The sequence below is a fragment of the Ammospiza caudacuta genome, chromosome 1 (assembly GCF_027887145.1).
Source record: "Ammospiza caudacuta isolate bAmmCau1 chromosome 1, bAmmCau1.pri, whole genome shotgun sequence".
Classification (NCBI taxonomy): Eukaryota; Metazoa; Chordata; class Aves; order Passeriformes; family Passerellidae; genus Ammospiza; species Ammospiza caudacuta.
In genome coordinates, this window is record NC_080593.1 from 24,026,844 (window position 1) to 24,042,051 (window position 15,208).

At 42.2% G+C, this 15,208-nt stretch overlaps 1 protein-coding gene across 6 annotated transcripts in view; it reads left to right on the forward strand.

Annotated features, from left to right (window-relative positions):
* Window positions 1-15,208, forward strand: part of ANKIB1 (ankyrin repeat and IBR domain containing 1) — an 88,504-nt gene continuing 73,296 nt past the window's right edge. For 4 of the 6 annotated variants that reach the window (XM_058805656.1, XM_058805689.1, XM_058805683.1 and 1 more), the window contains exon 1: window positions 1-378. The gene's annotated coding sequence lies outside the window, so the exon portion shown is untranslated. Of the gene's footprint in view, window positions 379-762; window positions 917-10,248; window positions 10,450-15,208 lie in introns of those variants that run through there. The other 2 variants (XM_058805665.1, XM_058805675.1) reach the window with 2 other exon arrangements.

A 15,208-nucleotide genomic window follows, 5' to 3' on the forward strand; every position in this document is an offset into this window, starting at 1 on the left:
CGCGGGCGGAGAAGGAGGGAGCAAGCCGGGGCCGCGGGCCGGGCCGGGAGCAGGAGGCGCGGCTGGCGGGCGGGGAGGCGCCGAGGCGGAGCGGCCGCCCGGGCCCACGGAGCGCCGCCGGCAGCAGCTGTCAGCGCCGCCGCCAAACAAAGGGGTAGCGAGCAGGCGGCAGCCGCAGCGCCGTGCCCGCGCCGGGGGCCCCGGCGAGCTGACTGACAGCCCCGGCTGCCCGTGAGGCTCCCGCTGGAGCGGGCACTCCAGAGGGCGCCGTACCCGGAGTGGAGCGGCAGGGAGGAGCGGCCGCTGGGCACATGGAAGCTCTGAGTGGCGGGCGCGGAGGCGCCGGGAAGGGCCGGGGAGAGCCCCTGTGAGGAGCCGGTGAGTGCCCGCGGCGCTGGGCGAGGTTCGGGCGGGGGCTGCGGGAAGGCTCGGCCAGCGGAGCCCGCTCGCGGCTGAAGCCTGGAGGCTCCGCACATCGGGGCGTCGGCAGCGCCGCGCATCGCGGGGGGGCCGGCCCGGGAGGCGGCTCCGGGGGCGCCTCGGTGCCGTCGGCAGGCGAGGGGAGAGGGAGGAGGGAGCAGCCGGAGTGCGGAGGTAAACAAGCGGCAGGTTAGCGAGGTTAGTGCGCACGGGGCTGGCTGTGGGGAAAGGATGGCGGGAGCTGCGGGCTGCCGGGCCGGGGGATAAGGGGGAGAGAGGCCGCCTCCGGGCCGGGCTCTCGGCCGGCGGAGAGCGGGGGGCTCGCCCGGGAACTGGCCCGATGGGGGGATCGGTGGCAGCTGCCCCGGGGCGGCCGGAACAATGGTAAAGTTTGGAGCTGCCCGATGGCCTGGCTTCAGCCAGGTCCCGCTGCTGGGCTCATGCCCGCCTTGTTCGGAGCGGGGCAATCCTGCCTGGAAGGCAGAAGCGAAGAAGTGTGAGTGGTCAGAGTGGGAGCTTGTGCTTCGGGGCGAGCTGTGACAGTGACCTGGCTTCCTGCCTCGGTAACGCCGGCAGAGCAGCCCTTGAATGGATTTAACCGCTCGCCATCTCGGGGGTGTGGGGTTTTTCTGGTTTGGGTTTTTTTTTTCTTCTTTTTTAACACAGTGGAAAAAATTTAGTCTTGATATCGTAGCAGTTTTATGTAAGTAGCAGTATCCCTCTCCCAGGCATGTCTGAGCACATACTGGAAATTGGGCAACTTTTAAAAATTAATCCTTTAAATTCATGACTAGTCTGTCTACCTCTTATTTACTGTTTATATATTATGCAGAGGATATACAGAGTCACGAAAACATTCTCGGCAGAGTAAAGAACTAATACTACAGCCTAAATTGTTTGCATGGATCCCTCCATTATGACTAACCGTCCTTGATTGCACCTTCTTTAAGTGCATTTCTGTGCTTTCCAGTTCCAGAAATGGAGCTTTAGTTGTAGCCATAACATCAATAATGTGCTGTAATTTAAGTACATTCACCAAAGAGAGAGACAGCTTTTGAGAGGATTTTGGCTGCTGAGGTTAGCAACGAGAAGAGACTCTCTGTCTTCTTTACATGTATGGCTGTTTTATCCTTACTTTCATCTTTTTGATTTTCAGTGTGAAGTGTGGTGGATTAATTTCTCTTTAATCTCTTTTGCGTACAGAGGAAAATTGCTCTTCTTGCTTGGGGGGGGAAAACAGGCTTTAGTCATAAGGAAAGCAACAGCGTTTTTCAACTACTTAGAACATGTGACTTGTTTCTACATAGAAGCAAATTGGTAGAATTTATAGCAACTTTTTTTTTTCTTTTTTTTTGTGGATGTGGAAAGAGTAAATGCTTGTATTTGCAAATCACAGAAGAGGCTTCTGAAAACTTTAATTCCAGGCTTTTCTGTGATCCTTTACTCGTCAATTCCTTCTTCAACAAATTTTACTTCAGTCCTTAATCAAAAGAATAATATATTTTAATAATACAGTCGATTATTCCTGAATTACAGTATTGCTATAAGTCTACTGAAAAGCTAAACAATGTTGATGGTGCTCTGTATTCCTGTATATATGCATCAGCAGAATATTATGAATGAAGATTAATTTTAAAAGAAGGATTGCAACAGTGGCACTCTAATAAAAATATTAATAGCCAAAGTCCAAAAGTTAGGCAAGTAAGTTTTTTGCCGTCCCTTTTATTTTTGCTCATGCCATACACATCTAGATAGGACTAGGTATGTATGTATGTAAGTACATGATTTGGCTTATTGCACAAAACATGGAGTTTCCTGGACATAGTTACAGATTGCATGTGAGTTTATATGTATCTCTTATGTGTTCCTATCTGGCCTACACACTTCAGAAAATTAAAGAAAACTAAGCATGTAAATATGAAAAGAAATGCCTTCTAAAGCTGTCAGCTTTTATTCAATGGAATAACTATAAAAATGGTTTTAGAAAAAGTCATTATGTTTTTGTTCACTGTATAAAAACCTTGCTAACACTATGGTTGTTTTATTCTGTGCTGAACAGTTTATCTCTCCTGGTCTGTGACATCTCTGCTGTGATTGCTTATCACCATGTTTCTTTTTGTTTCAGTAGTAGGGCTTTGTTTATTAATCATTAACTAGTTTGGCTCGCAAGTTTTGTGATTTTTTTTTTTTAATTTTTGTTTATTTGTGGTATTTTAGGATCCTTTTTCTTTTGTGTACTGGGGGGATATTTTTGTTGTGGTTTTTCTTGCATTGGGGGGTTGCTCATTTGTTTTTGAGGGGTTTTGTTTGTTGAATTTATTTTTGCTGTTCAGATGTCATGTAGTTACCGTTACCTGAGTAGTTCATTAACTTCTCCTTGGAATCTGATAACTAGAGGTTGCTGTTGGCAGTTGTCACTGTTGAAGTTTTGTCAGCTTTGCTAAGGTGACTCATGCCAGTAAGAGGGAAAATTGAGAAGCTGGAGGTTACTGATATGTGTGCTGAACCAGTTACGTTTCTAATCATATTACTGTGTTTGCATAATTGGTAATGACACATAGCAAAGACAGATCTGTTTTACTTGAAGATCAGCCCTGTGGAAATTCTGAAATGTTCAAAATGACATGGAAAATTCTGTTTTCAACATCATTATCATTAGGCAAGACTTTTACTGCTTTTGCTTCCTCATTCCAAAATACAGTACCAAGTAGTTTTCCATGGAGCATTATAGAAATCACACCTATGTGTAAATTTTAGGGGGAAAGATTATTTCATGCAAGATTATATTACATTTTACATTTAAAGTTCAAGCCAGAGATGTCTAGCTAATGTTTAACAACTGTTGTTCATAACTGCTAAATGTCTTCCAGAATTATTGCAAACAAACACATTAGTCTTTGTTTGTGACAGTGGAAGGCCAAGTGCAAGGTCTCCACTTGGGTCAGGGCAACTCCTGGTATTGATAGAGGCTGGGGGGTGAAGGGGTTGAGAGCAGCCCTGCCAAGAACTCGAGAGTACCTTTGGATGAAAAACTGGACATAAGCTGGCAGTCTGCACTTGCAGCCCAGAAAGCCAATTGTATCCTGGGCTGCATCAGAAGCAGCATGGCCAGCAGGGTGAGGGAGGGGATTCTGCCCCTCTGCTCTGCCCTGGTGGGAGAGACCCCAGCGGGGATGCTGCATCCAGCTTGGGGCCCCCAAACAGCAAAGACATGAACCTGTGGGAGCAGGTCTGGGGGAGGGACACAAACACAGAGCAGCTCTCCTGTTGCTGTTGACCTCATTTCAGAGAGACAGGGCACAACCTTTTAAGGAGCAAAAAAAGCTAGAACTTTATATTATATATCCCTTTATATAGAGTTTTATAAACCCTCCTGTGTCTATGGTAACAAGCTGTCATCTCATAGTAATTGGTCAGTCTTGGACAATGTGTTTATGTGTAAGAAAGGGTTGTTCGTGAGATACTGTTTTCATTCTTAAAGCTGAGATAGTTGGAATTGTTGAAACAGGTGGAGGAAAAGAGCCTTAATCTGTAGAATTCTTTCTCAGGGAAACAAGTTGTTTTTTGCTGTTGCAGGCTGTTGTTTTCATGGGGAGCTGTTAGCTTTCCCCCAGCTGTGTCGGACTAGGATTCAGTTTGTGAGGCCTTCTGCAGGCCTGCTGTTTACAGCACACTCTCCTGTGGAGAAAGGCTGAGAGGGTTGGGTTGCTCACCTTGGAGAAGAAAAGGCTCCAAGGAGATGCTGTTGCAACCTTTAGGTGTATAAAGGCAGCCCACAAGAAAGAGTTTTTACAGGAAAAGGAACGAGAGTTTTTAACTGTTTTAGATAAGGCAAACATTTCTTTTGACCTAAAGCTTATTTGTAGTATTACTAATATTCTTGAGTTTTCTTTAAGGGGCTTTGTTGAAGTTGCTCAAGAGAGATTTTCATTTGATGGTTTCTTTAGATTTGTATTTTAAATGAGGTAAATTCTGAACTCTTCCTGTCTGAGGATAATTGCAGTTAAAATATGGGATGGGTGGGAGTTTTCAAACAGCTGTGTTACAGTGTTGCAAAGAAAGTTACTCTTGTAACTTTTACTGTTTAATTCTGTACTGACAAGGAAGAGCTGGGGACAAAATTAATCCTCTAAAAGCAAGGTATATATTTGGTGCATAAACTTACACCTAGAAATCAATGTTTGCACACAGCCTTCAGTATAGTAACATTATTCTTTGACAATAACTTAGTGTAGTTTATATATTATATAGTCACAACTGAGGCATTATATTACTAATTCTGTATAAAATAGTTTTTATGTGCAGGCTCCTATGTTGGAAAAGAATTCATTAAATTTCTTGAGGATTTTCCCTACTTAAAGGAGCTTCTCAGTGGCTTGTGATTACCATTTTGACACACCTGAAGAACTTGCAGTGGACATGATATGTAAGACTCCCTATGCTTTCTGCCCAGCTGAGTGCAATGACTTTAAGGGGTATGGGGCAATGATGACAAGTTCCTGCCCAATGCCATAGAGGTGTGGCTCTTCTGTGGCTGCCTTACCTTCCCAAATGCCCTTACCTAATACTTAAGAGCCTCTGCATGTGAAACCAGCAACAAGGATGATGGTTCATCTAGCTTGGTGCTGCCAAGGTTCACTTGACCTGTAGCCTGCATCAAATCTGCTCCCACAAAGCAAAAAGCGTGGCTCATTGTCACAGGAGACTCCCTTCTGAAGGGAGCAGAAGGCTCAAAGAGAAGGATTCACTTCTCAGGGAAGTCTCTTGCTTCCCTGGGGCCTGCGTTAAAGATGTGGGGAGAAAGTGTCCTATCCTGGTGTGGCACTCAGACTAATATCCATTATGGATTTTATTTTTTCAGGTAGTCAGCTGTGAAGTTGTAACAAGAAGTATGAGGGCAATGAAGAGAGACTTCATGGCCTGGGTTAAGGAATGAGGAGCACAAGTAGTGTGCTTCTCTGTCCTTCCAGTTGCAGGGAATGATGATGATGTTGCCAGGCCTTCTGGTGACAGACGCTGTACACCTGTCTCAAAGGGAGAAAAATATCTTTGCACAGGAGTTAGAAGGGCTCATTAAAAAAGCTTAAACTAGACTTGAAGGGAGAAACTGATAAAACCAGGCTCACTAGAGATAAGCCTGGGGGCAGCACACCCATATTTGAGGGACGGTGTGCTAGTGATGTCCTTTGATCTTCCATTTCAGTGAAAACATGGAATAAAGATTCATGTGGCAGCAAAGACCAGTAGTTATCCATGTGTTAGAAACCACAGAAGCAGCTGAGATTGGTTATACAGGAATTAGGACTTCTTCCCCAAAAAAGGTGGAGGTATAAATAGCCTGACTGGAGTGCTTCTGCTCCAGTGCACGCAGCACAGGCAACAAACAGGAGGAGCTGGAAGCCGTCGTGCAGCAGGAAAATTATGGTATAATTGTCATTACGGAAACTGGTCATTGTGTGATGACTCACAACTGGAGGGCTGCAGTGGATGGCTGTAAACTCTTCAGAAGGGATAGGCAAGGAAGGAGAAGCAGTGGAATTGCCCTGTGTTTTAGGGAGTGCTGGGATTCTCTAGAGCTTAATTGTGGTGCCAATAGGGTTGTTGATGGGTGAGAATCAGTGGTAAGGCCAGCAGTGCAGATATCCTGGTTGGGAGTCTCTTACATCTAGCCAGCTTGCAGAGGCAGACAAAATATTCTCTGAGCAGCTGTGAGAAATTTTACTATCCCTAGCCCTTGTTCTCCTGGGGAACCTCAAATCTCCAGATGTCTCATGGAAATACAATGCAGTAGAGAGGAAACAGTCTAGAGGAAGCATGTCCCTGAGTGTCTGGAAGAGAACTTCCTGACACAGCTGGTGAGTAAGGCAGCTAGGGAAGGTGTCCTGCTGGACTCACTGTTCACAAACAAAGAAGCACTTGTGGGTGATGTGATGATTGGAGACTCTTGGGAACAGTGATTGTGGAATTACAGAGTCTTCAATTCTTGGAGAAGTAAGGAGGGAGTCAGCAGAGCTGTTACCTTGGACTTCTGGAGGGCAGACCAGCGTATTGAGGAGACTGGTTGAAAAACTTCTGGGAGGCATTCCTAAAAGGGAGAGAAGTCCAGGGAGGATAGACATTTTTGAATAAAGAAATCCTAGAAGTGCAGAAGCGGGCTGTCCCCATTTGCCTAAAGAAGAGCTGTTGGGGAAGAAGACCAGCCTGACTGAGCAGAGTATTCTGGTTTGAGATCAGGAGAAACTGGAGAGTCTATGGCCTCTGGAAGAATGGGCCAGCAGCTCAGGAGGACTACAAGGATATCATGAGGTTATCCAGGGAGAAAATTAGACGGGCCAATCAGAACTTAATCTGGCTACTGCTGTAAAAGTTGATAAAAAGTGTTTCTATTAATATACCAGTAACAAAAGGAAGGCCTAAGAGATTGCTCATCCTTTATTGGATGAGAGGGCAAACAAAGTGGCAAAAGATAAGGAAAGAGGCTGAGGTACTTAATGCCTTCTTTTCCTCAGTTTTTGATAGCATGTTCTCTGGGTACCCAGTGCCCTGAGCTGGAATAAAGAGACAAGGAGCAGAATGAAGGCTCTGTAATCCAAAGGGAGAGGGTCAGAGATATTCTATGCCACTGGCACACTCTCAAGTCTATGAGGCTGGGTGGGATCCACCCAAGGGTACTGATGGCACTGGCAGAAGTGCTTAGTGAACCACTTTCCATCATTTACCAGCAATCCTGGTTAATGGTGGAGGTCCCAGGTGACTGGAGGTTAGCAAATGTGACACTCTTGTACAGGAAGGGTTGGAAGGAGGATCTGGAGAGCTGCAGGCCTGTCAGTCTGACCTCAGGGCCAGGGAATGTCATGGAGCAGATCATCTTGAGAGCCATCCCATGGCACATACAGGACAGCCAGGGGTTTTTGAAAGCCAGGTCCTGCTAGACCAAGCTTGTCTTCTTGGACAGAGTAACCTGGTTAGTGGATGAGTAAAAAGCTGTAGAATTTGTCTCCCTAGACATCAGTAAAGCCTTTGACACCATTTCTCACAGCATTCTCCTGGAGAAACTGTTACCACTGGCCTACTCTTCTCTGGGCAAGAAAAGTGTCTGGATGTCCAAGCTCGCAGAGTGATGGTGAATAGAGTTACATCCACTTGGTGGCTGTCACTAGTGTTCCCCAAGGCTCACTGCTGTGGTCTGTCCGATTGAATGTCTTCACTGGTGATCTGGAAGAGGGGATCCAGTGCAACTTAGTCAGCAAGCTGTGTGAGTGCTGCTCTGCTGGAGGGTAGGAAGGCTCTGCAGCAGGATCTGGACAAGCTGGATCGATGGCTGAGGCCAGTGGTATGAGGTTCAGCAAGGGTGAGAGCTGGATCCTGCCCTTGGGTCACAGCAGCCCTATGGAGCACTACTGGCATAGCGTGAGCGCTGGAAAGCTGCCTGCTGGAAAAGAACCTGGGGCTTTGGTCAGCATCATGTCAGCTAGGGGTAGCCTGTGATATAACTAAGTGGAAAAGTGATAAAAATGATTGTGTCTAATTGTGAAAATCCTTACACAGTTTAATTTTTATGGTAACTGTCTTAATTAAAATAATTACTTTTGTAAAATGTCCTATAGGGATGTTAGTAATCTCTCCCTTCCCCCCTCCCATCCCCACCCTCCTTGAGGAAAGATGTAGTTCTGGATGTTTCAAAGCTTTTTTGGGGAAAATACACTTAATGTATAATGCTAATTATATATGTTTTAATGGCATATTTCTTGACTGATTTGTATGGTCTCTGATCAATTGTGATTAAATGGACCTAAGTTGGAAACTGATTCTCTGCCGCAAGTACTTCACCTGATGATCACTTTTCCTGGAATTTAGCATAGAGAAAATAATTAGATTTTCCTAGTTTATAATTCTGCTTTTTAAGCAAGCCCTGCTTGTTCTTACAGCAGGTACTTTAGGAGATGGTAGGAACATTGTGTCCTGGTTTTGACCTTGGTTGTAAATTACTACAAATGAAATAACTTTGAAGAGAAAATTCTATTTGATATTTATTACTTTTAGTCCACTTAAAATTTCTGCTTCAGGGAAGTTCCATAGATGTTAGTTGAGATAAGCAATGCCCCCCTGCCCTTTTATTTCAAATGGATTTCTGAGAGGAATTTTTGATGACAAAGTTATAAATGGTATATTTGTTACAGGTGTTGTGGTACAAAATGGTACAAAAATGTTGTGTATAAACTCAAAACTGACTGTATTTAAAAAAACCAATAGTATATTTTTTTAGGATGCTCAGATGAAGCACTGATGATGATGATTGAAATGTTATAAACCAGTCTTTGGAGAAATAGCTGAAAAACTATGAGAAAATGTCATGATACATACTTGTCAATGTTTTTGCAAATAAAATACATCAAATACTGGTGCTATTCAAATTTATTGTGGACTTAAGAATAGGAATTGTAGGACAGTTGTAGTTTGTTAATGAACTCTTCTCTCTACGAAGGGTTTGACTGTTGCTGTACTGTTGTGATATGCAGTTGTGTGTTTTTCTTTGTATTTCTGTTAGTTACGTTGCGTGTAAGATGTGCAAGGCTGGATGCACAAATCAGGACTAATTTTTGACAGCAGCAACCTGTAAATGTTGTTGCAATGGAATTTTCCCCATAAATATTTTTTTTCTCATTAAGGAAAAAAATATTATTTCTTATTTCTTGCCTCTGTAAATTACTTGCAGAATTGTCATTTTTTTAGCATTTTTTATTTTTTAATCCAGGTGGCTCTGTTGTGTTTTAGATCTCTAAGCAATTGAGGGACAAGCAAATATGTTCATCTCTGTTTATTTCTCTATGTTGAAGGTCTACAGATAGACATGCAGAAATGTTCTGGCAGAGTAGAGCCCAGAAAATAAATTGTTAATTTCTTGAATGAAAAATGGTGAATTTCATCAATGTTGTGAAGAAACTGCAGAAATATGTACCTACTAAACTATGAAGACCAAAGTTCCAGCTGCACTAATAATGCAGGTTATACATTTTAAAATTCTTCATAGACTGATGGAGTTATCTATATATCCATAGATTGGGGATTTTGATATTTTAAAGCTCAAATCTTGAGGTCCAGCTGTATAGCAGACTTCATGATAGCGAAACACCATCATGTTCTTCAGCAAAGATCTGGCACGTTTATTCTGTAGAAATAGATCTACTGCAAAATTGTACTAGCAAATAATCTAGGTCTATGAAGCATTGTCAGTTAAATATTCTAAGACAAAGCATTTTTTCTTTCTGAAAGAATTCCTGTTACTTGCATTCCCTGAAAGTTTGTGTATGGAAGTACACAGCCTGCAGTACTGAGACATTACTAACAGCTCTGTAGCTTATTGCAGTATAAATATACAATGGCTGTTAATTTAGGCCCTTTTCCCAGACTTCTTGAGAGTCACTGACACAGATACTTTGTGTATTTAGTTCTCCATATTTAGAAGGATGTGTTGGGGAGAAATCTTTCATTGGAGCTATTTCAGTGAGTCACCAAGTGCAAACTGCCCATTAAAAAAAAATACTGAAGAGGTTTTATTTGGTGACTTGTGCGTTGAAGTACAAGTTTTGTAACATCCCATTTACCAACCTGTTAATTAGTTAAAATTAAACTGCATGGAAGTCCTTTATCCTTTTCAGGACATGTTAATTAGTATTCAGTAAAATTAAGTAGTGCAGCTTTGCATTTATGATATTAATTAACTACCTGGATGAGGTGATGGAGTGCACTGTCAGCAAGCTTGTTGATGACACCAAGGTTGTGTGGGCTGGAGGGCAGGGCTGCTCCTCCGAGACACCTTGACAGGCTGGAGAAATGGGCTGACAAGAACTCCGGGGTTGGTGTTCAGCAGAATGTGAACACAGGAACAGAATAACTCTGCACAGGAGAACAGGCTGGGAACTGACGGCTGGAGAGCGGCATCGCAGCAAACAGCGTCACTTTGCTGCTGGACACTGGGCTCAATGTGAGTCAGCAAGGTACCTTTGAGCAAGCCAGTCTCTGGGAGAAGTGAGTATTTCTGTCAGCTTGACATTTGTGTGACGGCATCAAAAACAGTGTCTGGTTTTGTGCTTCTTGGTGTAGGAGAGGAGCTGACGTTCTGAAGCAGGCCTAGAGGAACACTGCCAGAATAATTAGGGTACAGAAGCACATAATGTAAAAAGAAAAGCTGGAAGAGCTGAGTGTCCTCTGTTCAAAGGAGACTAGGGCAGTGGATCTTGTTTTCAGTTAATGGGAGGGTACAGAAAATACAGAACCAGACTCTTCTTGGAGGAGCTCGGTGATAGGGCTGGAGACGACAGAAGAAGTTGAAGCAAGGGATGTTCCAATTAGACATTAGGCAAAATTATCATTATTGAGATGGTCAGATGTTGGGATAAATAGTCTGAAGAGGCTGTAGGGTATCCACACTTGGAGATACTCTGAACTTCAGTGAGAATGGCGTTGAGGAGCCTCTGAAGATTGCCTTGAGTAAAAGATAGAAGCTGTTGACCTCCAGAGGTTCCTTCTAATGTAAATAAGTGCTTGCTCCATATCTCATGATACGGTTGGGTTGCACAAGTGTTTTCTCCCTGCTCTGCATACAACTGCTTCTGACCCAGCTGATGGGTTTGGCCCAGAGAGCTGTGGAGTTCTGTAGAAAAGAACAATATTGCCATCTTAAATAAACTGTACTATATGGCTCAAACCCTAATTTTTAACCTGACTTCTGTGTAGTCAAAGATTTTAAGTGATCAGTTTAATGTTTTGAATTTTCACATGTCTGACATGAAATAGACTAATCCTTAATGAGATATTTTTCCAGAGTGTTGGATGTCAGGCATTTTTTTCTGTAATATGGCTTACTATTAGTAGAAGTAGAGCAATTACTGGTGCATTCTTTCAGGCAATGAAATAATTTAATAATTGTAATTGTAATACTGGCTTATTCTGGGTTTTATTTGTTTGTTGAGGTTGGGTATTTTTTGTGTGGTTGGTTTGTTTGGGTTTTTTTTCTCCCCCAAAATTCATGAATTCAGACTTTCTCAATAAGCAAGCTGCTTTAAGTTTATAATTACTCACTTAATAAAGAAAGTTTATTATTACCTAACTAGAAAGTTAAATTCACTTGTCTGGAATAGGAGTTAGACAGGCATGTTCTAGTATAAAATATTTTGTTGTAATCTTTAATTTAAAAGGGATAATTTGGTTTAGTCTTTGTTACTCTGGATGTATTTGCAATGTAAAGTGTGCAAACCTTAATAAAACAGTCACATTATTTTACTATAAATGTGATGTAAGTTGCCTCTTGATTTGTCTTTATTTCACAGTAATACCTTTTAAGTTCATTCAGAAATCCTGGGGTTTTTTGCTGCATGTATTTTGCTTCATGTATATATGAGTAAGAAATCAATATAGATTACCAGTTTTGAAATAAGTCCTTAAGAAGATGATTGGTTAACTTTTTTATCCCTCCCTCCTTATTCTAGCTATGTGTATAATTTTCTACTATATAAATAGATGATGAAGACAATGAGTCAAATTTCTGTTTAATTAGTCACAAGCCTGAAAAGTATACTGAATAAATTTCAATTTTAAGTTGTGGTATCAGGGTAGCTGTGAAGAGTTACTGATAATTATGTCCTTCATTATTTTGGAAATATACAAATGTTCTCAATTTTAGAATCTACTCATGAGTGCAAGGGAAGAAATCCTACAACCCAAATTCATGTATTTTTTGGGAATAACTTCTGTATGAATAATATAATTTCTAGGAAAATCAAACAGCATTTTCTGTGAATCTTCAGCATGTTTTAGCTTCTTCAAAGGAATGATGACATTCAGATCAAAGCACGCTGGGTTAGTGCTAAATGGAGGTGTTCAAAAAAGTTTTTTGAAACATAAAACCTCGGTATGAACTTTGAACAGAAAAATATTCTTGAAACAGTCTGCCCATGGCTTACTGTGAAACTGAATCCTTTCACATTCCTAAAAGCCAGACAGTCCGCCCTAATCATGCCTTGCTTTAGTTACTGTATACTTTATTTTCCCCAGTACTGCCTGAGTCTGCTTACTGTAACTCTGATGATTCCTGTTCTCTTTCTAAGCTGCCCACCTCACTGCTGTATCCAAACAGCTGAGGGCACACAAGAAATGTTCTGATGCAATAATTGTATGTTGTGGCCCCAGTTCCCTACAGTTGAGGGATAACAAATCATTTTTACTTAAATCTGCTACATTCTATGAAATGAAAGTGGCTTTAAAATCTATCCACACAGAGTTGAACATATGAGAGCAGTATTCTGTTTTCAAAATCGATTCAATGAGATATGAGGCTGCAAAATGCAAAGTTTTGGGCTTTTTAAAATACAGTTTGCCATTCTAATTGATTAGGAAATAAGATTTCCATATCACTCAGACACTTGATTACACCCTGAAAAAATGAGCAAGCTTTTGCATAGGTGGAGTATAAGCCTTTTAGAGTAGGTGGTTCCATCATCCCTGTTTCCTGGAACATTCCAGCCTCATGCCTTTCTGTTGCAACACAATCAGTTTTCATGCAAACCACTCAGACCTTTGAAAAGGGAGTCTCTTTTCTTTATTTCCTCTCTTTATAGAGGTATATTTTGATTACTGTATATTGTTCGTTATGGCTGGTTTCTAAGCGGTTAGATGCTTGCTTCAGAGATACTTCTTACTTTATAACAAATAGTCTTCCATTTCTCTCATTTCTTGTCTATTGCTTTTTTTGCCTTCTGTATTTTCTAGAGAGTAGTTTAGTGCAATTGGAACATCCTTCTTGCTGTGCAGGATGCTGTATGAGTACATAGAGTGATACCAGAGTGGATTTTTAAAGCTGTTTGTACCTGTTGGAATTTTCAGAACTTAAATCTTCTAATGAATATTTCAACCCTACTAATAAAGTATTGTTTCTTCAAGTCTAGCAGCAATTGAAAAATCAACTCCATGGATTTTTCCCCCCAGCAAGCTTTGATTATATTATGAAATATGATGCAACAGGATTAACATTATAGGGGGGAAGGAAGATACCGTTCTTAAACATCTCTCTTTCCCAAAGTGCAGGTGGAGAGGGACTAAATTAGATATATTTCTCATCTCTCTGCCCTTCAAGACTGTATTTGTTCAAAAAGCTTTGTGCTAGTTTAGTAGACTTTGTTCTCACTGGAGTCCTGCTGAGGTAGCTACACTAAACCTTTTTCACCAATACCTGCTTTTTGACTGTCAGGGCTTGAATTTTTCCCTTTAGTAAATGCAAGCACACCTTTGTCCTTTCACTGCCTGTTTGAGAGGGATTGTAGTTGTCTTTCCACACAGGTCTTGCTTGCCTAGTGTCAGACATCTGAACAGCATCAGCTGCTGCTATTAACAGTCATGTGAGGTTTTGCTTTGTGAAATTAAAACTGGACAGGGGTACCTGTTTTGCTGGCATTTTTGTGAAGGGCTGAGGTGAAGTTGCCATATCAGTTATTTGTTGTGAGTTTGTGTCCTATATAATTTGATACTCTTTTGTACACTGCCCACTGTGGGTTTTTGCAGGCTTAGGTGCAGTTTGCAGCAGCCGGTGCTCTATTTGGTACTGTGATGCCTGCTCTGCAGTCTCCCACTCCACCCAGCAACATCTTCTAGTTCATGCTCCATCCACTATCCCTTTCTGAGTGTATGGCTGCTGTCAGAGTAGCAGCTGATAAAATAATGCTTGACTACAAAAGAAATTTCATGAAAACTGTTTGACTTTAGCTAATGCAGTGGTACTGCCTTGCCTCTAGCACCCAGCCATGGGCTTTGCACAGTTTGCACATTGGTGGTGTTTCTGCCTCTGTCTGCACTTCAGTATGAGTAAACACTGTTTTGAAAGTATTTCCACTCCATACAGTATGCAGTGGTACAAATAGTCCTGCCACCCTATCGCTGCTGCCATGCTCTGGCTGTTTGGACCATCAGTATCCAGAAAGAAAACCCAGAAGAGGGAATTAATCTGAGTCAGATCTATTCTGCTTCTCAGTCACCAAAATAAACCAGCAAGGGAAATTGTGGAAATATGGATGAACCGAGGGGGTGGATCAGAAACAAAAAGGGCAGTATCAGCTCTGGTGTCAATTAAAACCACTTAAGAAACTACAGTGTAAGTTTCTCAAGCAACATTTGTGTCACTAAAAGATAGTGGAGGCAGATCTCCAGCTTGCTTAAGTGCATGCTTCATAGTAACTATAAAAATTACTTTCTAAATTCTGAAGCTTTCAGGGAAGTCTGATAGAGGTCTCACACTGCTCTGGGCAGGGAAGTGAGTCCTGGGGAGGAGAACAACCCAAGAAAAGAAGTAGTATAGAGGAAAAAGAAATGCAGTTTTTTGTGGCTTTTTTCTGGTGGAGAGTGGGGGTTGGGAATGTTCTCTTGTAGTGCCTTTTACTTTACAAGCAGAAGGAACTATTCTTAAATAAGTGCCTGTGTGTTGCATTGGCACTGGAGCAGGTTTTTCATAAGGCAGTCACCCAGGGGTTCCTGAGCATCACAGCTCTGCAAGCTGCTGAGACTAATACAGCTGGTTCCCCCAGCTTCTGTCTTCTTCCAGTCTGCCACTGCTTGTCTTTGCTCCTGCAAATCTCTGCAACTGTCTGTGGGATTTTTCTTTGAACAAACTGTGTATTCTTGGACCATACCCCAGTGGATTTCTGTCTCATTTTCAGACAGTCAAATATAAGTTTGCTAGTACTAGTAAATGCTGGATTTATGATTGAACTTTTCCTAGGCATAGGTCAGGCTGTGCAAG